The sequence below is a fragment of the Rutidosis leptorrhynchoides genome, chromosome 8, assembly GCF_046630445.1.
Source record: "Rutidosis leptorrhynchoides isolate AG116_Rl617_1_P2 chromosome 8, CSIRO_AGI_Rlap_v1, whole genome shotgun sequence".
NCBI classification, from domain to species: Eukaryota; Viridiplantae; Streptophyta; class Magnoliopsida; order Asterales; family Asteraceae; genus Rutidosis; species Rutidosis leptorrhynchoides.
In genome coordinates, this window is record NC_092340.1 from 22,961,515 (window position 1) to 22,986,387 (window position 24,873).

The following is a 24,873-nucleotide window of genomic DNA, read 5'->3' on the forward strand; positions in this document are numbered from 1 at the left end:
TTTTCTCAGGTCCTTGAACACTAAGTGATACATGCTTCCGCACATTATTTTTGATACTTGCTTGGATGTCGAGTATACATGCATACGTGGAGCGTCTTTTGACTTAACTTAATTTGTGTCGCATAGGTTTCAATTGTACTTAAAACATTGTAACATGTTTGGTCGTCGAACTACTTTGTAAACTTTGAAACATCTTTATAATTGAAATGAATGCGACATATTTTGGTCAAACGTTGTTTTAAAGACTTATGACCACGTAATGGGAGCTAAGTAGACGGCGCCGTCAATGACGATTTTGTCGGGTCGCTACAGAATGTATATGTGACATATTATTTTAATTTTTGTGTCGTATTAATTTCTTTAATATTATATATATGTAAAATTATAATAATAATAACAAATGCCAAATGACTATTGTTTAAAACCCCTAACGACTATGTTTTTTTACTACTATATATACTCCATTCTTTTATCATCAAATCACACTTCTAATTTTCCACAACTTCTTAGTTCTTGAAACTCCCTTCCTATCATTCATTATGAATCTGTCATTTCACGATCCCCTTAAATATAAATACGGGTTCGAGGGATTCGTGAACTACTAGCCTTTCCATCTGCTTCTTCTTCCGTAAAATTATTGACAAACTGAACAATTTTTTCATCACCGAAATCGAATTCAAGAAAGAACTTGAACATTTTTTATGTTTTATACATTGCGAAAATTGAATATATTTTAGATGAAAATGAAAAAGATGAATCGTTTGTGTAAAAATGGTTATATATGAAGGTATATATAAAAAACTAATGATTTTTTTTTTAATAAAATTTCAACAGATATAATAGCGAGCATCAATCAAAATCTGCCAGCTCCAACAAATGCTCCTTGCTTCCTGCGTCGGAAAGCAAATGTGAAATAATAGACTTAAGTCCAATCCAACCCCAAAAGTTAACTCAAGAGGATGAGGAACCCAAGCTATTATAAGCACCACAATATTTAGGTGCCTAGCAGATGTGGTATGAGAATTATATTACTCAACACGGCCCCCTCACACGAGGCGCAGATTACTGCGGGCGCGGTCTCAACATCAATAACCGTAGATCTGATACCATGTAAAATAATAAAATAACAATTCAACAAATGATCCATTGTATCTTGCCAATTCCGATCATCCTGGTATGACGTTGACTACCACTCCGTTCAATGGAAGCAATTATACTTGATGGAATAGGACGATCAAAATGGCGTTAGGTGCAAAGCTGAAGCTAGGGTTCATTGATGGAACTTTGGCTAAACCTGCTGTTACAGATGCTAATTTTCAGAGGTGGACTCGCTGTGACTATATGGTAATTTGCTGGATCTTAAATTCTATGATTGCCGAGTTGTCTGAATCGTTCTTGTATGCACAATCTGCTCAAGAATTATGGAAACAACTTAATGAAAGATATGGTCAGAGTAATGGTCCTCTGATTTATCATATTGAAAGAGAGCTTAGTAAAGTTAATCAAGGAGGATTGACTGTTGCTGCTTATTATAATAAATTGAAAAGATTTTGGGGTTGAATTGAGCTCAAGTCTATTATTTCACAGCAACCAACATCGACAAAACTTGCGAATCCAACGTCGCATTAGGCCAAGAGTGGGCGTGGGTTTTGGAGCCACGTCGGATCCCACAGCGTGACTTGGTTAGCGTTACAAACGGTCTAACTAGTAGCATAAGAAATCTACGACGTACAAGTTTTCGTTAATCATGCATGATAGAGTCAGAAATTTATCAACGGCCCAAATAAAACCCAACTAATTTGGGCTTTAAATTTGTAAAATTTTAACCCGGACTTAATCCCGGATCGATCCACACAAATTTAGGGTTCCCCCTAAATAGACACCCACTCACACATCTCCATATCTTTTTCCAACCACAGTCGGCTAGGGTTTTTTTACAATCGAATCAGAGCAGACGCAAAAAACTTACCTTTTTCGATCACCATGAGAGCTAAGGTAAGTTGATCATTTCAATTGTACTGTTAATATCTGCTTTATTCTATATACATCTTTGTTGATTAAGTACGGATATATTACTTCTCATATATTAATGAAATTGAATTGATTTGTTAATTGTTCAGTGGAAGAAGAAGAGAATGAGGAGATTGAAGAGGAAGCGCCGAAAGATGAGGCAGAGATCCAAGTAGTTATCTGATTGTTTGCTTCGAATAATCCGTTAGCTTCGTTTCCGTTTCGTGTTATCTGTTTGAATCTGTGGTAATCAGTACTGTTTTTAGATTTGAATTATGGTGTTTGGATTATGAGATTTCAATTATATTACTAGTTTTCTTCAATCTGATGTTTTTGATTTTCTTTTCAATTCAAGTCATTTTGTTATCTACAATTGTTGATTTGAGCTTAATACTACGGTAATCATTATCGTATACATTAGGGTTCTATACTCTGGAGTGATGTCTGAGCAATTAATGTGATTATTGTGACATCATATATCCAATATTAAGTATTGATACTGTTAGGTTGACTCTTTGCTTAGCTGCCTTTGTGATATTATACTTCAGATGGTGATTTCATTAAACAGTTGATGTAGAATAACCGATTTTTTTTTAATGATTTTTGTGTTAAGCTGTTGATGTTTAGTACAAGCTGTAGGAAATGAGTAAGGAAACGTAATTGCTGTTTGATTTTGGTGCTCTTATATGCAGGTGAATTGGCTATCAAGTTTTCTTTGTGAATTAGCTTTCAATATTTGTATCGTTTTTATATGTAAATTAGCTATCTAGTTTACTCTAATTTGACTTTAGTTGCAAGTTTTTAAAAGTTAATGCTTGGAGACTTGTTGGTCGGGACCTTGTAGGGACTAATTGCTTAAGTCGGTGACTAGTTGAGTTTACAACTTCGACGGTTTCTGATTGAGTTTGACCAAATAAATTCCATTTAAAAATAATAAGTTCGACTTGAACTAATAAATCCAATTTTGATTAACTAAATTGAACGTTTGCCAACTTTGACCTAATAAATCTGACAAGTCGTAGATTAGATGGGGAGTGGGATTACTAATCGGCCTACTCGGGGGAGTTTTATAAACTATGATTAACTGGCTCTTTTACATTTCACAACCATGTTAACTGGCTCTACATATTTTGTATCTTTATTTATGTAGGACAAACCCGTGACAGTAATTAAGTCTACTGCTTGTTTAAAATTGATACATTTTTTTACGTATTCACTCCATTTTGTTAAATTTGAAGTACTGACACTGATCCGTCTAATTGTTAAGTTGCATCTTCCCTCGTGTGCGTGTGATGTGAGATGTGCAGTAGAACTCCACTGCAGTATATGTTTTCAACTGCTTGGTTGTAATCTTTTCATCCTTTCTTATCTTTATCTTTATAGTTAGATTTTAGTATTGATTTAAGATACTTGTCTAGATCTTTGTAAATGTGTTATAATTTCCTTAGGATTGTAATGGAAATAGAATAGTTTGTAAAAGAAAAATTAACCTAAATCATCAAATAAAATTAACAGTTCAATTATAAACCGAATTAAAAAGTATAGATTCTAATTTTGTTGATTTTGGGCCAGAGACTTAAATACGGGCTCTTCAATTGGACCTCGTTTAGCCTGTAACTCATTAATATACCTCCTCACCTCTTCTGCTATCATGCGCTTCATAATCGTAACCATACACTTGTTATCAATCTCCACTGTTGATTTATCATCCTCGTCATCACTTCCTTCTCCCACCGCCTTTTTGTTCTCTCCCGGTGGCAAAAGTGTCAAAACTGTCGTCACCGGTGCATCACAACTACTACGCACACACTGTTTCTTCGAGTCAGACTGAGTCGACTCACTCGAATCCTCTAACGGCCGTTTGCTAATAACGTCTATTACATCACCGTTAAGTCCACGTCGCCTGAGAGTCGAATTCCAATGATTCTTAATCCCGTTATCTGTACGTCCAGGAAGAAGCTTTGAGATTGTAGACCATTTGTTTCCATGAATCGCATGTGCACGGACGATGACATCATCTTCATCATGTGAGAATGGACGGTGTTGTACATCAGGACTGAGCTGGTTAAACCAACGCAAGCGGCATGACTTGCCTGAACGCCCGGGAATTTGGGAGGTGATTAACGACCAATTTCTGGGACCATGTTCCTAGACCATTTTAACGAGTGCTGCGTCTTCTTGTGGGCTCCATGATCCCTTCACTATCTTTGTACTGGAATCTTCGTTGTTGATGCCATTGTTGGAACTAAACGAATTGTGAAATGGAATGAAACGGTTGTAAATGGGGGTTTCGGTTGTAGTATAAGAAGAAGAGAAAATAGGGGGTGGTTAGGTTTAACCGTTTTTTGGGAAGGAAAATGGGAGTAGTTGGGACGACTATTCATAAACTGATCGTGTATTTTTGTGTACGTGCGTCTTCTGTTTTTAAATAAATAAATAAAGTCTTAAATAATGCTTAACAACATGAGTTGTTCGGTTAACATTCTTGTACAATTATTTTGAAATTGTCAATTAATTTAATTATTTAATGTGATTATTAAATTAAATGAACTAATGAATTAATAGTTGATTGATTAATAAGGTGGTCAGAAGGTGGTAAGGGGTATTTGTTAGGTGATATACAACCATAAACAGGTATTTGGGGAGGCATCCAAATCTCACCTTATTTTAGTTGCAAACAACTTGTAACGGCCTTGTTAAATGGGATAGCACAATTTGGCCATTCCTATTTCTAAAATACGTTATTTTTTTTTTTATTTTTTTTTTCATTGTGTGTTCAAATAAAAAAAACTAGTTGTATTTGCATTTACATTGAATTGAAATCTCGTATCGTGTCACATAAACAGAGTTGTTCATTAAACTAAGTTTGTACATTCAAGTATACGCTTTACTTTATGAATGATGCAAAATTCGATCCTCACAAGAACCAAATACACCTAAAGAGGCATGCATACCCTCATCCATGCAATCTTCCATTATCTAGTACTCGTTAAAATAAATGGCACCCATTTTCAAACAACGTATGTTGTTGTAAACATAACAGTGCTGATTACAACTACAGAAATGATTTTAAGAAACACATCCCAACCAACTGGTAGCTCAAAGGTCAAACCTTTTTTCGACATTCCACGTTTACTATCACGACTGCGAACTCTTGCTGCTTTCAGTTTCTCTTTTGCTGTTAAATTTGATCTTTTTGGTGTATGGTTTTTTTTCCTGGATTATTAGTGTCTTGTTGTGGTTCAGAGGAGGAGATGGGCCCATTAGATGGCACCAGGATCTTTTTGATAGGCTCGGTTTCAAATGTCGTCATTAGTTTCTGTTGCAAGACGCGGTCTGTTTCTTGTATGCGTTGGTCTACTATAAACAAGTGGGGCATGTGCTGGAGTCAGAAGGTGCGCCCCGTGACGGAGTCGGAGGGCACGCTTCGTGCCGGAGACGCGCCCCCCGTGCCGTAGTCGAAGGATGCGCTTCATGCCGGAGTTAGAGGGCGTGCCACGTGTCAGAGTCAGAGAATTTGCCCCATGTCCTATATGGCGGGCATGCCCTGTCATCTATGCTCCGGTTCGAGCAATTTTCCATACTCCCATTTGAGAACTCAATTCCATATGTCTTGTGCAACTTTACAAAATATGTGTGCTCAACGAACTCAATGTTGTCGTTACAAATAGGGCACCAAATTCTTATCCTCTTGTTCTTAGACCTCCACACGATTAACTCGGCCCTTTTCAGGAGCGAGCTTGTTCTTCCATGTTTCATTATCTGCTGAAGTTCCCATAATCCCATGTATGCTACAGCTTCCATTAGCAAAGATAGCCCCTTAATAGTAAATTTCCCATTACTCGCTGAAGCCTAAACCCAATATCTGAATGATATGTAACATTGCTTGGCATTCTCGTTACTCTCAAATTTGCATTTATCATTATAAAATACTTTGGAAACAGACATCCAAACATCTGCTAGGGGAAAGTATTTTAATTCATATTTCATTGGTGTGGTGCAGTTTCCACTTTTTAAAGAAATATGATGTGAATTTGGTTTTTTAGAAGAAAACGAATAACTACTCAATTTTTAATAAAAAAAAAAAAAAAAATAGTAATGAAATTAAACATAATAAAAGGTGATCTAAAAGGTGATTTTGAGAATTTTGAAACTGTATACAAAGTCCTATTGTGACAGCATTCTCATCTTCTATGTTAGTTTATCTTTGATTTCCTAACAAATTCACAGTACTTAATCAACATACTAGTTTATAATTGATGTGATAGCAGCTTTAAAATATTCATAAAATCTTTGCTCTGAAAACCTACTAGCTCGTCTTCTCGCAGCTGTAGCCATCTCATGTTTCTCAAATTCTGACATACTCAAAATCTTCAAAATAGCTTCTGCATATTCTTCAATTGTTTGTGCAAGAAACCCAGTTTCTTTTCCTCCTTCTGTTAAAACAATATCCATCTTCGGGCCAGCTGAATTATGAGCTAAAAATGGTCCAAGATCATGCCTTTTAAGTTTTAACTTTTAAACCAAACAGAGAAAAATAAAAATAAATAATAAATTCAGTATGGCCTATTTAGTTACCAATGGGTATGAATCCTGTAGCCATTTACTCTAAAACACTAATGCCAAAGTGTTCATCTATCATTGAATGAATCCCTATAGTTGCATTACCCAGTAGTTTTACTAACTCCCTGCATTTAAAAGATTAGGTCAAAACTTGTTATATAACGTGGTTATATAACAGCAAGATAAAAGCATATAAAATAGAGGTGGCAATTTTGACCCATTTAATTATGGTTGAATGAGTCGATTCAAGTCATGTATTAACTTAGAGGATCAAACCAGAAAAAAAAAAGACAAAGAATTAGTTAATAAAGAAAGGAATCAAACGTAAACTAAACGCAAATCATTTTACAAAATTAAACCACTACTGAAATAATATAGTAATCCATAGTACTAGTATTTTGTGATCATATGTAACATGACAATTGTCAATATCATTTAAATGACTGGATCAATGGTGTAAGGACTGGAACAAACATTACTTGTATGTCTCATTACCCAACCCGCCCATTTTGCCACCTCTAATATATAGCTAAGTGAGAGAAACCTGTAGGTCACATTCTTAATGAACTCTACATCCTCTTCTACCTTGAGTTCAATAGCTAAATCCTTTAAATTCTGCAATCTCTTTTCATCAGCAACATTTCTACAACTACCAACAAACTGAAGTTTAGGTCTAGGAACGTCTGAATTTAGTTTCTTGATAGCAACTGCAAAAGCGTGAAGCTGAACAGTATGTGCCTGACAAAAGACCAAATACGAGTCAACAACCATTAAATATTTTGTAATTTAATATAACTATAAGGTCTTTATGGTAAATACACACCTTCTCAGGTCGAAATTGAGCCACTGAAATTATTTTGGGAGGTGGTGTTTCTCTTTCAAGTGGAAGTACCTGTTAGACAACAACAACAAAACCCAATACCACAATTAGTGGTGTATGGGGGAGGTGAGATGTAACAATTCTTCCCCTATCCGAGAATAAAGAAAAGTCCTTTATCTACCCAGAATGAAACACTCTCAAAAGTAGAGAAAGTCATCCCTCTCTCTATTCGCCAGATAGAGAGATTGCTTCCGAGTGGACCTCCGGCCAGTACGTAAAAAAAAAAAAAAAAAAACGTTAACACAAATTAAAAATAAATTTTAAATATTGAAAATTGAAAAATAAAAAATAATAAAATAATAATAAAATAAATAAAAATAAAGTAAAATAAATAAAAATAAAATAAAATAAAATTGAGACGCCATGAAAATGGTTGAATCAAATTTCCATGGGTTTTAAATTTTGCTGGAAGTTCCTGTTAGAGTTTAATCAAATTCGGTACATTAAGGAAGAAACCATTTTTATATACACGCAAACTTATATCTAACCAAAAGGGCAAAGGCGGAAACACAATACAAACCTGTAATCCAGTCGTATCACAAGGAGGATACACTCGTTTTGTTCGATCTGGAATCCCCCAAAGCTTCTCAATATGTGATTGTGTCCAAGAAGAATTTACCATAGCAAGATTTGCATAAGAACCAACACACCCATACATCCAGCTAAAGAACGTGTAATAAACAAGTTTCAACCGTGATAGAAGAACACTGTAATATAAATTATTGTTTCAGTCTTTCAGATTCAGACTTTACATAAATAGTTAAAGAGAATAACCAAAAAGTTCCATAAAACTAGTCCTACTTAATGAATTGCAACACTGATTTCGGTTACTTATCTATGCAGCATAAAAAACAATTAAGAAACAAACCTGTTAGCTACAACGACATCATTATTATACATGAAACTCCGTGAATGAACACGAGAAAGCAAGTCTAAGCTAATCGTCGGATAATTTGTGTAACAAATGACCTTGCACCCAAAAAGACGAGCAAGCGGATAAGTAAAGGCATATCCACTAGCATCCAAATAGTACATTGGTGTAAACTTGTTTAGAGCCTCCCAGGAAAGATAAATCGAACCAAAACTTTGTCCGATCATAGTGAATCGAGGATATGTTGTCTCTTCTATCCATTTCCTTTTATGTAAATGCACAACCTGATCGTAGCACAGCACAATTATCATATATATATATATATATATATATATATATATATATATATATATATATATATAGGGCAGGATCAATGGGGAAGTAACCAATCGGGGGGAAGCGGGGGGAAGCAAAATTTTTTTTTTTTTCGGCATCAAGATTACACGAAAATATGAACATTTAGAAGAGACACTTCGTGATGAATGTTATTATTTAGGCGGGAAAACGATCGACAAAAATAACATTCAAGATAATATTGTTCGTGAAGAATATGAACGTTTTTTTTCATGTTTTGTGAAGTAAAATTTAGCCCGATTTAGAGTTTAGGGTTTAGGGTTTGGTGTTTTGGGTTTATTCCATAAACCCAAAACACCAAACCCTATAAACCCAAAACACCAAACCCTAAACCCTAAACTCTAAACCGTTCGTGTTAAAAACTCAATCTAAATCCTAAATCTAAACCCTAAATCTAAACCCTAAACCCTAAATTTCTAAACCCTAGTATCTAAACCCTATAAACCCTAATATCTAAACCCCAATAGCTAAAACCTCAAAATACGCTCGAAAAACACGATAATTGTTATATATTACTTCTTCGAGCGTTTTCCCGCCAAAATAAAAACATTTATCACAAAGTGTCTACTAAATGTTCATATTTTCATCTCATCTATAATGTTCGTGAACAAAGTTTTTTCAAAAAACGAAAAAAAAAAAAGTTTTTGCTTCCCCCCGCTTCCCTCTTGATCCTACCGCTATATATATATATATATATATATATATATATATATATATATATATATATATATATATACTTAGCAGTAGGGGTGTTCATCGGTTCGGTTTTCGGTTTGTTCGGTTTATTCAGTTGTATTCGGGTTTGAAATTTTTTTGGGCAAAACCGAACCGAAAACCGAATTCAAAGTTAAAACCGAACCGAACCGAAAACCGAATTCAAATTCGGATTCGGTTCGGTTTTCGGTTAAAACCGAATACTATGAAAAAACTGAGAATGATGGTAGTTTAATTGTGGCGTTACTGATGTCTTAGTTATTTATATCCTAAAACAATGACGTACTATTAAATTATCAAGATTTCGATGATTTATTAATATTTACAGCTTAATTATGACGTGTATCGCTTCTGTTATTAAGAAGAAGAATATAATAATTTGATTAGCATAATTATAATGTGAGTTACCACATCATCATATGGGTGAGAATATATTTTATTGATTGGATCCCAAATTATAATGACATTAAAACATAAATATACAAATTGAATATATAAAAATTTGGAATTCGGTTTTCGGTTAAACCGAATTCAGAATTTCCAAAACCGAATTCAAATTCGGTTTCGGTTTGACTCGATCCGAAAACCCGTTTTTAAAATTTGGTTTGTTTTTTTCCGGTTTGATTTCGGTTTGGTTTTCGGGTTCCACGGTTTCAAACCAAATACTGACCACCCCTACTTAGCAGGGTGTCTTCGGTGCATGTGCGAAATGTGCAGCCGCACAGGGCCCAAATTTTTAAGGGGCCCAAATTTTTGAAAAATTTATGTAATAATTCATTTATTCGTACATCGTAAGAATATCTTACTTGCGATCCATCATCTAACAAGAAAGACTTAATAGATTGACGTTTATAATGGGAGTATTGACTCTAAAGAGTTGACCAATCACTTCGTTACTAAAAATGTTAGGAGTACGGTTTTATATAAACAATAGTGTAACTATAACGAGTTGACAACTATTTGAGAATAACAAACGGTTGTTTTGAAATTTTTTAATTCTATTGATTACGCTATCATAGTATTATATATTATACGTATTGTAAAAATTAACATTTATAGGGGCCCGTTTTAAGTTTCCAACAGGTCCGAAATTAGCGAGACGGCCTGTGAACAATTCATCAGGTTTAACTGTACAACATCAACAAATTAGGATCATAATTTTCTAAATACTTGAATACGCAGCATCGACAAATTAGGATCATAATTTACAGCAGCTAAAGTTCATTAAATAATACATGTACATTTTAGAATCATGATACTCACAATTCGTTTAGTAAACAAGCTATTTATCAGATTTCAATCATTACAATTACCTTCGGAGGTGAAATCAAGGTAACTCCGAACCGATCAACGGCACGGCGGATGAGACTGTCCGGAGAAGCATCATGATCGCCGGTGTATATGATGCAGTGAAGATCAGGACGTAGTTCTTGAATAGCTTTAACTGCACACCATAAAACTCGCTCTCCACCACCGCCGTCGTTAGTGTACGGATGGAAGAACCCTACCGCTTTCTTTCTGAAACTCCGGCCGATTATTAGAAGTAAAACTAGATTTACTGTTTTTAATATTAGAGCTGACACTAGTAAGATTCGTATTATGGTGAAAATCAACATTTTCAGAACGTGTGTAAATTTTGTTCAAACCATCGGTGAAAAAAATTTAGTTAACTTTTTGTAAAGAGACGGGTAACCAGTAGTAGAACTAGGAGATTTAACATAATTTCGATAACAGTATTAAAAAAAATTACCCCTAAAAATGTTGGCGGGTACCTCCTCCAAGTAGTGTGATGATATTTTCACCATAATTTCATGTATTTTCTTTGAAATATTTTTTAATATATTATAACAAAAAGTTTTAAAATGTTTGTATAACCTATCATTAAAAGGATTTTAGATATTTTAAGTGGAAAAGTAAAATATCAATTCCCCTCCAAGTACGCTAAGCTCTGCCCATGCAGGCAACCAAGTTACACGGCCGTCTCATTAATTTCGAAAGCCCTGTTCGAAACTTAAAAAGAACCTCTATAAATGTTAAGTTTTTCAATACGTATAATATATAATACTTTGGTAGCGTAATCAATAGAATTAAAAAATTCATAACAACCATTGCAGAGTGTTATTCTCAAATAGTTATCAACTCGTTATAGTTACAGTATTGTTTATATAAAACCGTAATCCTAACATTTTTTGTAACGAAGTAATTGGTTAACTCTTTATAGTCAATATTCTCATTATATTGTTTTTAATACCTATAAACGTTAATCTATTAATTCTTTCTTATTATATGATAGACCGCAAGTAAGATATTTCGTTACGATGTACGAATAAATGAATTGTTTACGATGTACGAATAAATGAATTATTACATAGATTTTTCAAAATTTTGGACCCCTTAAAAATTTGGGGTCATGTGCGGCTGCACACTTCGCACATGCACCGAAGACACCTCTGCCAAGTTAACTACTTATATGTAACACATGGCTACATACTTATCGTTAATGGGTCAATAAATTGAATTACTTGACAAAACTTTTAAGGTAACTACACTTTAAGATCTTGTTTTATTAGAAAAAAAATGACTTGACAATATTGGTAGAGGGTGGAATTAGTCAAATCGTTTATCGATGTACATTGATAGTATACTATGTATGAAATAACTTAACTTTTTGTTGATTAAGCATTTTTCATTTGATTACAATGGTGGTGTGTTATTACTCGAATCGTTAATTTGGAAAAATAAATTATCTATTTAGTTATTCTATCTTTGAAATATTGTCATTCTTCATTTATGTCAATATTCGTGAATTGAGTGTTAGTTGAACCACACTTTCTTTTACCACGGCAAATAATCATGTCCAAATAAGATCGTGTGAGAGATTTAGAACTTGATGTAGGATCGTGTAAACAGAATTAAACAATCTTAGATTCAATAACGAGTGCGAAAAATCTCGTTATTGGGTTTTATACTCAAAACTCAATGAAAACCTTTGATCTTAATGATAAAATCGACTTAGATATGTTAAAGATCGACTATATTGAATGCTAGAACACCAGGGAATCAGATTATACGTGTAGTATAGGCTAGGATACGTAACCCTAACAATGAATCTGAAATCCCCTTTAAATACACACAGCACGTTGCAACCGTGCGGTTGCACCTTGCAACCGTGCGGTTGCCTGTCTAACCGTACGGTTGCATCCTGCAACCGTGCGGTTGCATACCATCAGAGAAAGTTAAACAATTTAGCACTTTAACTTGATTATAATGAACTCGGGGACTAATTATGTACCAACAAACCCCCCTAGGATCCAGTTCATTATCTAAAATCACATTATACACTTTCCCTGCAAAACAACTAAACACACAGTCAACACATTCAATAATATGAAAATTAAGACGTTAAAATCAAGTTATTACAACCAAATCGAACTAAATCGAAAAGAAAACATTCAAGTTCACAGTTCATGAAATTTAAAACCATCAGACAAACATTAAGCATGGATATCATAAGCATAACAAGTACGAACAGCACGGTTAAACTGAATCGTCTGCTCGGTATTAGGCAACTCATGAAAGATTGGATGTTTCCTCAACACCTTGATATCAGTCTTACTCAAATTCCGAATCCACCTCGGATCGATAATCTTGATCGAGTCATAACGAGCCATAAGACTAATTGAACACTTTGACCGACCGTGTTTACCGATATTGATACAACCTATTTGTTTAGGTCAAGACTAGCATTCGTTCTTGCACACGTTACTTTGCGAAGTACCTTAATTACTCGTGCACTCAAGGTGAGATCATAGTCCCACCTTTTTCAACAACTTTTACTTTTAAACTATGGGATGAGAAACATATACGTATCATTGTTTTATGCTTTGAACACAAGTACGAAAACAAACATTCCACAACGAGTTAGAACAGAAAGCCTCAATTCAATTATCATTAGTTACACTTGCAGGGTGTAAATGTGAACTTATGTTATGTGATCACATTGGGCTTGATGAGCCCTCATTCGGACGGTTCGCTACCGTTAGCGGATGAAATATATTTTCGAGTATAGTGTATGTTCTAACACTACGTAACAGGGTACAAAACAGTTAAGTCTTGATAATTGGGTGCTCGCGAACATACTTTTGGCATACAAACGATTTGGATAATCAACTATATTAAATCTTGTGGTTCAAAAACAACTTTACTAATACACCTATGATTTCACCAACGTTTTTCGTTGACAGTTTTCTATATGTTTTCTCAGGTCCTTGAACACTAAGTGATACATGCTTCCGCACATTATTTTTGATACTTGCTTGGATGTCGAGTATACATGCATACGTGGAGCGTCTTTTGACTTAACTTAATTTGTGTCGCATAGGTTTCAATTGTACTTAAAACATTGTAACATGTTTGGTCGTCGAACTACTTTGTAAACTTTGAAACATCTTTATAATTGAAATGAATGCGACATATTTTGGTCAAACGTTGTTTTAAAGACTTATGACCACGTAATGGGAGCTAAGTAGACGGCGCCGTCAATGACGATTTTGTCGGGTCGCTACAGAATGTATATGTGACATATTATTTTAATTTTTGTGTCGTATTAATTTCTTTAATATTATATATATGTAAAATTATAATAATAATAACAAATGCCAAATGACTATTGTTTAAAACCCCTAACGACTATGTTTTTTTACTACTATATATACTCCATTCTTTTATCATCAAATCACACTTCTAATTTTCCACAACTTCTTAGTTCTTGAAACTCCCTTCCTATCATTCATTATGAATCTGTCATTTCACGATCCCCTTAAATATAAATACGGGTTCGAGGGATTCGTGAACTACTAGCCTTTCCATCTGCTTCTTCTTCCGTAAAATTATTGACAAACTGAACAATTTTTTCATCACCGAAATCGAATTCAAGAAAGAACTTGAACATTTTTTATGTTTTATACATTGCGAAAATTGAATATATTTTAGATGAAAATGAAAAAGATGAATCGTTTGTGTAAAAATGGTTATATATGAAGGTATATATAAAAAACTAATGATTTTTTTTTTAATAAAATTTCAACAGATATAATAGCGAGCATCAATCAAAATCTGCCAGCTCCAACAAATGCTCCTTGCTTCCTGCGTCGGAAAGCAAATGTGAAATAATAGACTTAAGTCCAATCCAAACCCAAAAGTTAACTCAAGAGGATGAGGAACCCAAGCTATTATAAGCACCACAATATTTAGGTGCCTAGCAGATGTGGTATGAGAATTATATTACTCAACACGACCCCCTCACACGAGGCGCAGATTACTGCGGGCGCGGTCTCAACATCAATAACCGTAGATCTGATACCATGTGAAATAATAAAATAACAATTCAACAAATGATCCATTGTATCTTGCCAATTCCGATCATCCTGGTATGACGTTGACTACCACTCCGTTCAATGGAAGCAATTATACTTGATGGAATAGGACGATCAAAATGGCGTTAGGTGCAAAGCTGAAGCTAGGGTTCATTGATGGAACTTTGGCTAAACCTGCTGTTACAGATGCTAATTTTCAGAGGTGGACTCGCTGTGACTATATGGTAATTTGCTGGATCTTAAATTCTATGATTGCCGAGTTGTCTGAATCGTTCTTGTATGCACAATCTGCTCAAGAATTATGGAAACAACTTAATGAAAGATATGGTCAGAGTAATGGTCCTCTGATTTATCATATTGAAAGAGAGCTTAGTAAAGTTAATCAAGGAGGATTGACTGTTGCTGCTTATTATAATAAATTGAAAAGATTTTGGGGTTGAATTGAGCTCAAGTCTATTATTTCACAGCAACCAACATCGACAAAACTTGCGAATCCAACGTCGCATTAGGCCAAGAGTGGGCGTGGGTTTTGGAGCCACGTCGGATCCCACAGCGTGACTTGGTTAGCGTTACAAACGGTCTAACTAGTAGCATAAGAAATCTACGACGTACAAGTTTTCGTTAATCATGCATGATAGAGTCAGAAATTTATCAACGGCCCAAATAAAACCCAACTAATTTGGGCTTTAAATTTGTAAAATTTTAACCCGGACTTAATCCCGGATCGATCCACACAAATTTAGGGTTCCCCCTAAATAGACACCCACTCACACATCTCCATATCTTTTTCCAACCACAGTCGGCTAGGGTTTTTTTACAATCGAATCAGAGCAGACGCAAAAAACTTACCTTTTTCGATCACCATGAGAGCTAAGGTAAGTTGATCATTTCAATTGTACTGTTAATATCTGCTTTATTCTATATACATCTTTGTTGATTAAGTACGGATATATTACTTCTCATATATTAATGAAATTGAATTGATTTGTTAATTGTTCAGTGGAAGAAGAAGAGAATGAGGAGATTGAAGAGGAAGCGCCGAAAGATGAGGCAGAGATCCAAGTAGTTATCTGATTGTTTGCTTCGAATAATCCGTTAGCTTCGTTTCCGTTTCGTGTTATCTGTTTGAATCTGTGGTAATCAGTACTGTTTTTAGATTTGAATTATGGTGTTTGGATTATGAGATTTCAATTATATTACTAGTTTTCTTCAATCTGATGTTTTTGATTTTCTTTTCAATTCAAGTCATTTTGTTATCTACAATTGTTGATTTGAGCTTAATACTACGGTAATCATTATCGTATACATTAGGGTTCTATACTCTGGAGTGATGTCTGAGCAATTAATGTGATTATTGTGACATCATATATCCAATATTAAGTATTGATACTGTTAGGTTGACTCTTTGCTTAGCTGCCTTTGTGATATTATACTTCAGATGGTGATTTCATTAAACAGTTGATGTAGAATAACCGATTTTTTTTTAATGATTTTTGTGTTAAGCTGTTGATGTTTAGTACAAGCTGTAGGAAATGAGTAAGGAAACGTAATTGCTGTTTGATTTTGGTGCTCTTATATGCAGGTGAATTGGCTATCAAGTTTTCTTTGTGAATTAGCTTTCAATATTTGTATCGTTTTTATATGTAAATTAGCTATCTAGTTTACTCTAATTTGACTTTAGTTGCAAGTTTTTAAAAGTTAATGCTTGGAGACTTGTTGGTCGGGACCTTGTAGGGACTAATTGCTTAAGTCGGTGACTAGTTGAGTTTACAACTTCGACGGTTTCTGATTGAGTTTGACCAAATAAATTCCATTTAAAAATAATAAGTTCGACTTGAACTAATAAATCCAATTTTGATTAACTAAATTGAACGTTTGCCAACTTTGACCTAATAAATCTGACAAGTCGTAGATTAGATGGGGAGTGGGATTACTAATCGGCCTACTCGGGGGAGTTTTATAAACTATGATTAACTGGCTCTTTTACATTTCACAACCATGTTAACTGGCTCTACATATTTTGTATCTTTATTTATGTAGGACAAACCCGTGACAGTAATTAAGTCTACTGCTTGTTTAAAATTGATACATTTTTTTACGTATTCACTCCATTTTGTTAAATTTGAAGTACTGACACTGATCCGTCTAATTGTTAAGTTGCATCTTCCCTCGTGTGCGTGTGATGTGAGATGTGCAGTAGAACTCCACTGCAGTATATGTTTTCAACTGCTTGGTTGTAATCTTTTCATCCTTTCTTATCTTTATCTTTATAGTTAGATTTTAGTATTGATTTAAGATACTTGTCTAGATCTTTGTAAATGTGTTATAATTTCCTTAGGATTGTAATGGAAATAGAATAGTTTGTAAAAGAAAAATTAACCTAAATCATCAAATAAAATTAACAGTTCAATTATAAACCGAATTAAAAAGTATAGATTCTAATTTTGTTGATTTTGGGCCAGAGACTTAAATACGGGCTCTTCAATTGTACCTCGTTTAGCCTGTAACTCATTAATATACCTCCTCACCTCTTCTGCTATCATGCGCTTCATAATCGTAACCATACACTTGTTATCAATCTCCACTGTTGATTTATCATCCTCGTCATCACTTCCTTCTCCCACCGCCTTTTTGTTCTCTCCCGGTGGCAAAAGTGTCAAAACTGTCGTCACCGGTGCATCACAACTACTACGCACACACTGTTTCTTCGAGTCAGACTGAGTCGACTCACTCGAATCCTCTAACGGCCGTTTGCTAATAACGTCTATTACATCACCGTTAAGTCCACGTCGCCTGAGAGTCGAATTCCAATGATTCTTAATCGCGTTATCTGTACGTCCAGGAAGAAGCTTTGAGATTGTAGACCATTTGTTTCCATGAATCGCATGTGCACGGACGATGACATCATCTTCATCATGTGAGAATGGACGGTGTTGTACATCAGGACTGAGCTGGTTAAACCAACGCAAGCGGCATGACTTGCCTGAACGCCCGGGAATTTGGGAGGTGATTAACGACCAATTTCTGGGACCATGTTCCTAGACCATTTTAACGAGTGCTGCGTCTTCTTGTGGGCTCCATGATCCCTTCACTATCTTTGTACTGGAATCTTCGTTGTTGATGCCATTGTTGGAACTAAACGAATTGTGAAATGGAATGAAACGGTTGTAAATGGGGGTTTCGGTTGTAGTATAAGAAGAAGAGAAAATAGGGGGTGGTTAGGTTTAACCGTTTTTTGGGAAGGAAAATGGGAGTAGTTGGGACGACTATTCATAAACTGATCGTGTATTTTTGTGTACGTGCGTCTTCTGTTTTTAAATAAATAAATAAAGTCTTAAATAATGCTTAACAACATGAGTTGTTCGGTTAACATTCTTGTACAATTATTTTGAAATTGTCAATTAATTTAATTATTTAATGTGATTATTAAATTAAATGAACTAATGAATTAATAGTTGATTGATTAATAAGGTGGTCAGAAGGTGGTAAGGGGTATTTGTTAGGTGATATACAACCATAAACAGGTATTTGGGGAGGCATCCAAATCTCACCTTATTTTAGTTGCAAACAACTTGTAACGGCCTTGTTAAATGGGATAGCACAATTTGGCCATTCCTATTTCTAAAATACGTTATTTTTTTTTTTATTTTTTTTTTCATTGTGTGTTCAAATAAAAAAAACTAGTTGTATTTGCATTTACATTGAATTGAAATCTCGTATCGTGTCACATAAACAGAGTTGTTCATTAAACTAAGTTTGTACATTCAAGTATACGCTTTACTTTATGAATGATGCAAAATTCGATCCTCACAAGAACCAAATACACCTAAAGAGGCATGCATACCCTCATCCATGCAATCTTCCATTATCTAGTACTCGTTAAAATAAATGGCACCCATTTTCAAACAACGTATGTTGTTGTAAACATAACAGTGCTGATTACAACTACAGAAATGATTTTAAGAAACACATCCCAACCAACTGGTAGCTCAAAGGTCAAACCTTTTTTCGACATTCCACGTTTACTATCACGACTGCGAACTCTTGCTGCTTTCAGTTTCTCTTTTGCTGTTAAATTTGATCTTTTTGGTGTATGGTTTTTTTTCCTGGATTATTAGTGTCTTGTTGTGGTTCAGAGGAGGAGATGGGCCCATTAGATGGCACCAGGATCTTTTTGATAGGCTCGGTTTCAAATGTCGTCATTAGTTTCTGTTGCAAGACGCGGTCTGTTTCTTGTATGCGTTGGTCTACTATAAACAAGTGGGGCATGTGCTGGAGTCAGAAGGTGCGCCCCGTGACGGAGTCGGAGGGCACGCTTCGTGCCGGAGACGCGCCCCCCGTGCCGTAGTCGAAGGATGCGCTTCATGCCGGAGTTAGAGGGCGTGCCACGTGTCAGAGTCAGAGAATTTGCCCCATGTCCTATATGGCGGGCATGCCCTGTCATCTATGCTCCGGTTCGAGCAATTTTCCATACTCCCATTTGAGAACTCAATTCCATATGTCTTGTGCAACTTTACAAAATATGTGTGCTCAACGAACTCAATGTTGTCGTTACAAATAGGGCACCAAATTCTTATCCTCTTGTTCTTAGACCTCCACACGATTAACTCGGCCCTTTTCAGGAGCGAGCTTGTTCTTCCATGTTTCATTATCTGCTGAAGTTCCCATAATCCCATGTATGCTACAGCTTCCATTAGCAAAGATAGCCCCTTAATAGTAAATTTCCCATTACTCGCTGAAGCCTAAACCCAATATCTGAATGATATGTAACATTGCTTGGCATTCTCGTTACTCTCAAATTTGCATTTATCATTATAAAATACTTTGGAAACAGACATCCAAACATCTGCTAGGGGAAAGTATTTTAATTCATATTTCATTGGTGTGGTGCAGTTTCCACTTTTTAAAGAAATATGATGTGAATTTGGTTTTTTAGAAGAAAACGAATAACTACTCAATTTTTAATAAAAAAAAAAAAAAAAATAGTAATGAAATTAAACATAATAAAAGGTGATCTAAAAGGTGATTTTGAGAATTTTGAAACTGTATACAAAGTCCTATTGTGACAGCATTCTCATCTTCTATGTTAGTTTATCTTTGATTTCCTAACAAATTCACAGTACTTAATCAACATACTAGTTTATAATTGATGTGATAGCAGCTTTAAAATATTCATAAAATCTTTGCTCTGAAAACCTACTAGCTCGTCTTCTCGCAGCTGTAGCCATCTCATGTTTCTCAAATTCTGACATACTCAAAATCTTCAAAATAGCTTCTGCATATTCTTCAATTGTTTGTGCAAGAAACCCAGTTTCTTTTCCTCCTTCTGTTAAAACAATATCCATCTTCGGGCCAGCTGAATTATGAGCTAAAAATGGTCCAAGATCATGCCTTTTAAGTTTTAACTTTTAAACCAAACAGAGAAAAATAAAAATAAATAATAAATTCAGTATGGCCTATTTAGTTACCAATGGGTATGAATCCTGTAGCCATTTACTCTAAAACACTAATGCCAAAGTGTTCATCTATCATTGAATGAATCCCTATAGTTGCATTACCCAGTAGTTTTACTAACTCCCTGCATTTAAAAGATTAGGTCAAAACTTGTTATATAACGTGGTTATATAACAGCAAGATAAAAGCATATAAAATAGAGGTGGCAATTTTGACCCATTTAATTATGGTTGAATGAGTCGATTCAAGTCATGTATTAACTTAGAGGATCAAACCAGAAAAAAAAAAGACAAAGAATTAGTTAATAAAGAAAGGAATCAAACGTAAACTAAACGCAAATCATTTTACAAAATTAAACCACTACTGAAATAATATAGTAATCCATAGTACTAGTATTTTGTGATCATATGTAACATGACAATTGTCAATATCATTTAAATGACTGGATCAATGGTGTAAGGACTGGAACAAACATTACTTGTATGTCTCATTACCCAACCCGCCCATTTTGCCACCTCTAATATATAGCTAAGTGAGAGAAACCTGTAGGTCACATTCTTAATGAACTCTACATCCTCTTCTACCTTGAGTTCAATAGCTAAATCCTTTAAATTCTGCAATCTCTTTTCATCAGCAACATTTCTACAACTACCAACAAACTGAAGTTTAGGTCTAGGAACGTCTGAATTTAGTTTCTTGATAGCAACTGCAAAAGCGTGAAGCTGAACAGTATGTGCCTGACAAAAGACCAAATACGAGTCAACAACCATTAAATATTTTGTAATTTAATATAACTATAAGGTCTTTATGGTAAATACACACCTTCTCAGGTCGAAATTGAGCCACTGAAATTATTTTGGGAGGTGGTGTTTCTCTTTCAAGTGGAAGTACCTGTTAGACAACAACAACAAAACCCAATACCACAATTAGTGGTGTATGGGGGAGGTGAGATGTAACAATTCTTCCCCTATCCGAGAATAAAGAAAAGTCCTTTATCTACCCAGAATGAAACACTCTCAAAAGTAGAGAAAGTCATCCCTCTCTCTATTCGCCAGATAGAGAGATTGCTTCCGAGTGGACCTCCGGCCAGTACGTAAAAAAAAAAAAAAAAAAACGTTAACACAAATTAAAAATAAATTTTAAATATTGAAAATTGAAAAATAAAAAATAATAAAATAATAATAAAATAAATAAAAATAAAGTAAAATAAATAAAAATAAAATAAAATAAAATTGAGACGCCATGAAAATGGTTGAATCAAATTTCCATGGGTTTTAAATTTTGCTGGAAGTTCCTGTTAGAGTTTAATCAAATTCGGTACATTAAGGAAGAAACCATTTTTATATACACGCAAACTTATATCTAACCAAAAGGGCAAAGGCGGAAACACAATACAAACCTGTAATCCAGTCGTATCACAAGGAGGATACACTCGTTTTGTTCGATCTGGAATCCCCCAAAGCTTCTCAATATGTGATTGTGTCCAAGAAGAATTTACCATAGCAAGATTTGCATAAGAACCAACACACCCATACATCCAGCTAAAGAACGTGTAATAAACAAGTTTCAACCGTGATAGAAGAACACTGTAATATAAATTATTGTTTCAGTCTTTCAGATTCAGACTTTACATAAATAGTTAAAGAGAATAACCAAAAAGTTCCATAAAACTAGTCCTACTTAATGAATTGCAACACTGATTTCGGTTACTTATCTATGCAGCATAAAAAACAATTAAGAAACAAACCTGTTAGCTACAACGACATCATTATTATACATGAAACTCCGTGAATGAACACGAGAAAGCAAGTCTAAGCTAATCGTCGGATAATTTGTGTAACAAATGACCTTGCACCCAAAAAGACGAGCAAGCGGATAAGTAAAGGCATATCCACTAGCATCCAAATAGTACATTGGTGTAAACTTGTTTAGAGCCTCCCAGGAAAGATAAATCGAACCAAAACTTTGTCCGATCATAGTGAATCGAGGATATGTTGTCTCTTCTATCCATTTCCTTTTATGTAAATGCACAACCTGATCGTAGCACAGCACAATTATCATATATATATATATATATATATATATATATATATATATATATATATATATATAGGGCAGGATCAATGGGGAAGTAACCAATCGGGGGGAAGCGGGGGGAAGCAAAATTTTTTTTTTTTTCGGCATCAAGATTACACGAAAATATGAACATTTAGAAGAGACACTTCGTGATGAATGTTATTATTTAGGCGGGAAAACGATCGACAAAAATAACATTCAAGATAATATTGTTCGTGAAGAATATGAACGTTTTTTTTCATGTTTTGTGAAGTAAAATTTAGCCCGATTTAGAGTTTAGGGTTTAGGGTTTGGTGTTTTGGGTTTATTCCATAAACCCAAAACACCAAACCCTATAAACCCAAAACACCAAACCCTAAACCCTAAACTCTAAACCGTTCGTGTTAAAAACTCAATCTAAATCCTAAATCTAAACCCTAAATCTAAACCCTAAACCCTAAATTTCTAAACCCTAGTATCTAAACCCTATAAACCCTAATATCTAAACCCCAATAGCTAAAACCTCAAAATACGCTCGAAAAACACGATAATTGTTATATATTACTTCTTCGAGCGTTTTCCCGCCAAAATAAAAACATTTATCACAAAGTGTCTACTAAATGTTCATATTTTCATCTCATCTATAATGTTCGTGAACAAAGTTTTTTCAAAAAACGAAAAAAAAAAAAGTTTTTGCTTCCCCCCGCTTCCCTCTTGATCCTACCGCTATATATATATATATATATATATATATATATATATATATATATATACTTAGCAGTAGGGGTGTTCATCGGTTCGGTTTTCGGTTTGTTCGGTTTATTCAGTTGTATTCGGGTTTGAAATTTTTTTGGGCAAAACCGAACCGAAAACCGAATTCAAAGTTAAAACCGAACCGAACCGAAAACCGAATTCAAATTCGGATTCGGTTCGGTTTTCGGTTAAAACCGAATACTATGAAAAAACTGAGAATGATGGTAGTTTAATTGTGGCGTTACTGATGTCTTAGTTATTTATATCCTAAAACAATGACGTACTATTAAATTATCAAGATTTCGATGATTTATTAATATTTACAGCTTAATTATGACGTGTATCGCTTCTGTTATTAAGAAGAAGAATATAATAATTTGATTAGCATAATTATAATGTGAGTTACCACATCATCATATGGGTGAGAATATATTTTATTGATTGGATCCCAAATTATAATGACATTAAAACATAAATATACAAATTGAATATATAAAAATTTGGAATTCGGTTTTCGGTTAAACCGAATTCAGAATTTCCAAAACCGAATTCAAATTCGGTTTCGGTTTGACTCGATCCGAAAACCCGTTTTTAAAATTTGGTTTGTTTTTTTCCGGTTTGATTTCGGTTTGGTTTTCGGGTTCCACGGTTTCAAACCAAATACTGACCACCCCTACTTAGCAGGGTGTCTTCGGTGCATGTGCGAAATGTGCAGCCGCACAGGGCCCAAATTTTTAAGGGGCCCAAATTTTTGAAAAATTTATGTAATAATTCATTTATTCGTACATCGTAAGAATATCTTACTTGCGATCCATCATCTAACAAGAAAGACTTAATAGATTGACGTTTATAATGGGAGTATTGACTCTAAAGAGTTGACCAATCACTTCGTTACTAAAAATGTTAGGAGTACGGTTTTATATAAACAATAGTGTAACTATAACGAGTTGACAACTATTTGAGAATAACAAACGGTTGTTTTGAAATTTTTTAATTCTATTGATTACGCTATCATAGTATTATATATTATACGTATTGTAAAAATTAACATTTATAGGGGCCCGTTTTAAGTTTCCAACAGGTCCGAAATTAGCGAGACGGCCTGTGAACAATTCATCAGGTTTAACTGTACAACATCAACAAATTAGGATCATAATTTTCTAAATACTTGAATACGCAGCATCGACAAATTAGGATCATAATTTACAGCAGCTAAAGTTCATTAAATAATACATGTACATTTTAGAATCATGATACTCACAATTCGTTTAGTAAACAAGCTATTTATCAGATTTCAATCATTACAATTACCTTCGGAGGTGAAATCAAGGTAACTCCGAACCGATCAACGGCACGGCGGATGAGACTGTCCGGAGAAGCATCATGATCGCCGGTGTATATGATGCAGTGAAGATCAGGACGTAGTTCTTGAATAGCTTTAACTGCACACCATAAAACTCAAGCGGCATGGACGGTGTTGTACATCATGACTGAGCTGGTTAAACCAACGCAAGCGGCATGACTTGCCTGAACGCCCGGGAATTTGGGAGGTGATTAACGACCAATTTCTGGGACCATGTTCCTGGACCATTTTAAAGAGTGCTGCGTCTTCTTGTGGGCTCCATGATCCCTTCATCATCTTTGTACTGGAATCTTCGTTTGTCGATGCCATTGGTCAAACTAAACGAAATGTGAAATGGAATGAAACGGTTGGAAATGGGGGTTTTGGTTGTAGTATAAGAAGAGAAAATAGGGGGTGGTTAGGTTTAACCGTTTTTTGGGAAGGAAAATGGGAGTAGTTGGGATGACTATTCATAAACTGCTCGTGTGTTTTTGTGTACGTG

The 24,873-nt window shown here is 34.7% G+C and overlaps 2 long non-coding RNA genes and 4 pseudogenes across 2 annotated transcripts; 2 read left to right on the forward strand and 4 right to left on the reverse strand.

Moving 5' to 3' along the window:
• The first annotated feature begins 1,874 nt into the window (after positions 1 to 1,874).
• Positions 1,875 to 2,333, forward strand: LOC139861548 (uncharacterized). The gene is made up of 2 exons (XR_011763803.1): positions 1,875 to 1,995; positions 2,121 to 2,333. It is a non-coding gene; the product is annotated as an uncharacterized lncRNA (long non-coding RNA).
• A 1,225-nt stretch (positions 2,334 to 3,558) lies between these two features.
• On the reverse strand, positions 3,559 to 5,814 carry LOC139863223 (uncharacterized; annotated as a pseudogene).
• A 441-nt stretch (positions 5,815 to 6,255) lies between these two features.
• LOC139863017 (GDP-Man:Man(3)GlcNAc(2)-PP-Dol alpha-1,2-mannosyltransferase-like) lies at positions 6,256 to 11,008 on the reverse strand (annotated as a pseudogene).
• Positions 11,009 to 15,521: 4,513 nt separating this feature from the next.
• Positions 15,522 to 15,980, forward strand: LOC139861121 (uncharacterized). The gene is made up of 2 exons (XR_011763656.1): positions 15,522 to 15,642; positions 15,768 to 15,980. It is a non-coding gene; the product is annotated as an uncharacterized lncRNA (long non-coding RNA).
• Positions 15,981 to 17,205: 1,225 nt separating this feature from the next.
• LOC139863224 (uncharacterized) lies at positions 17,206 to 19,461 on the reverse strand (annotated as a pseudogene).
• A 441-nt stretch (positions 19,462 to 19,902) lies between these two features.
• LOC139863225 (GDP-Man:Man(3)GlcNAc(2)-PP-Dol alpha-1,2-mannosyltransferase-like) lies at positions 19,903 to 24,701 on the reverse strand (annotated as a pseudogene).
• Positions 24,702 to 24,873: the final 172 nt, after the last annotated feature.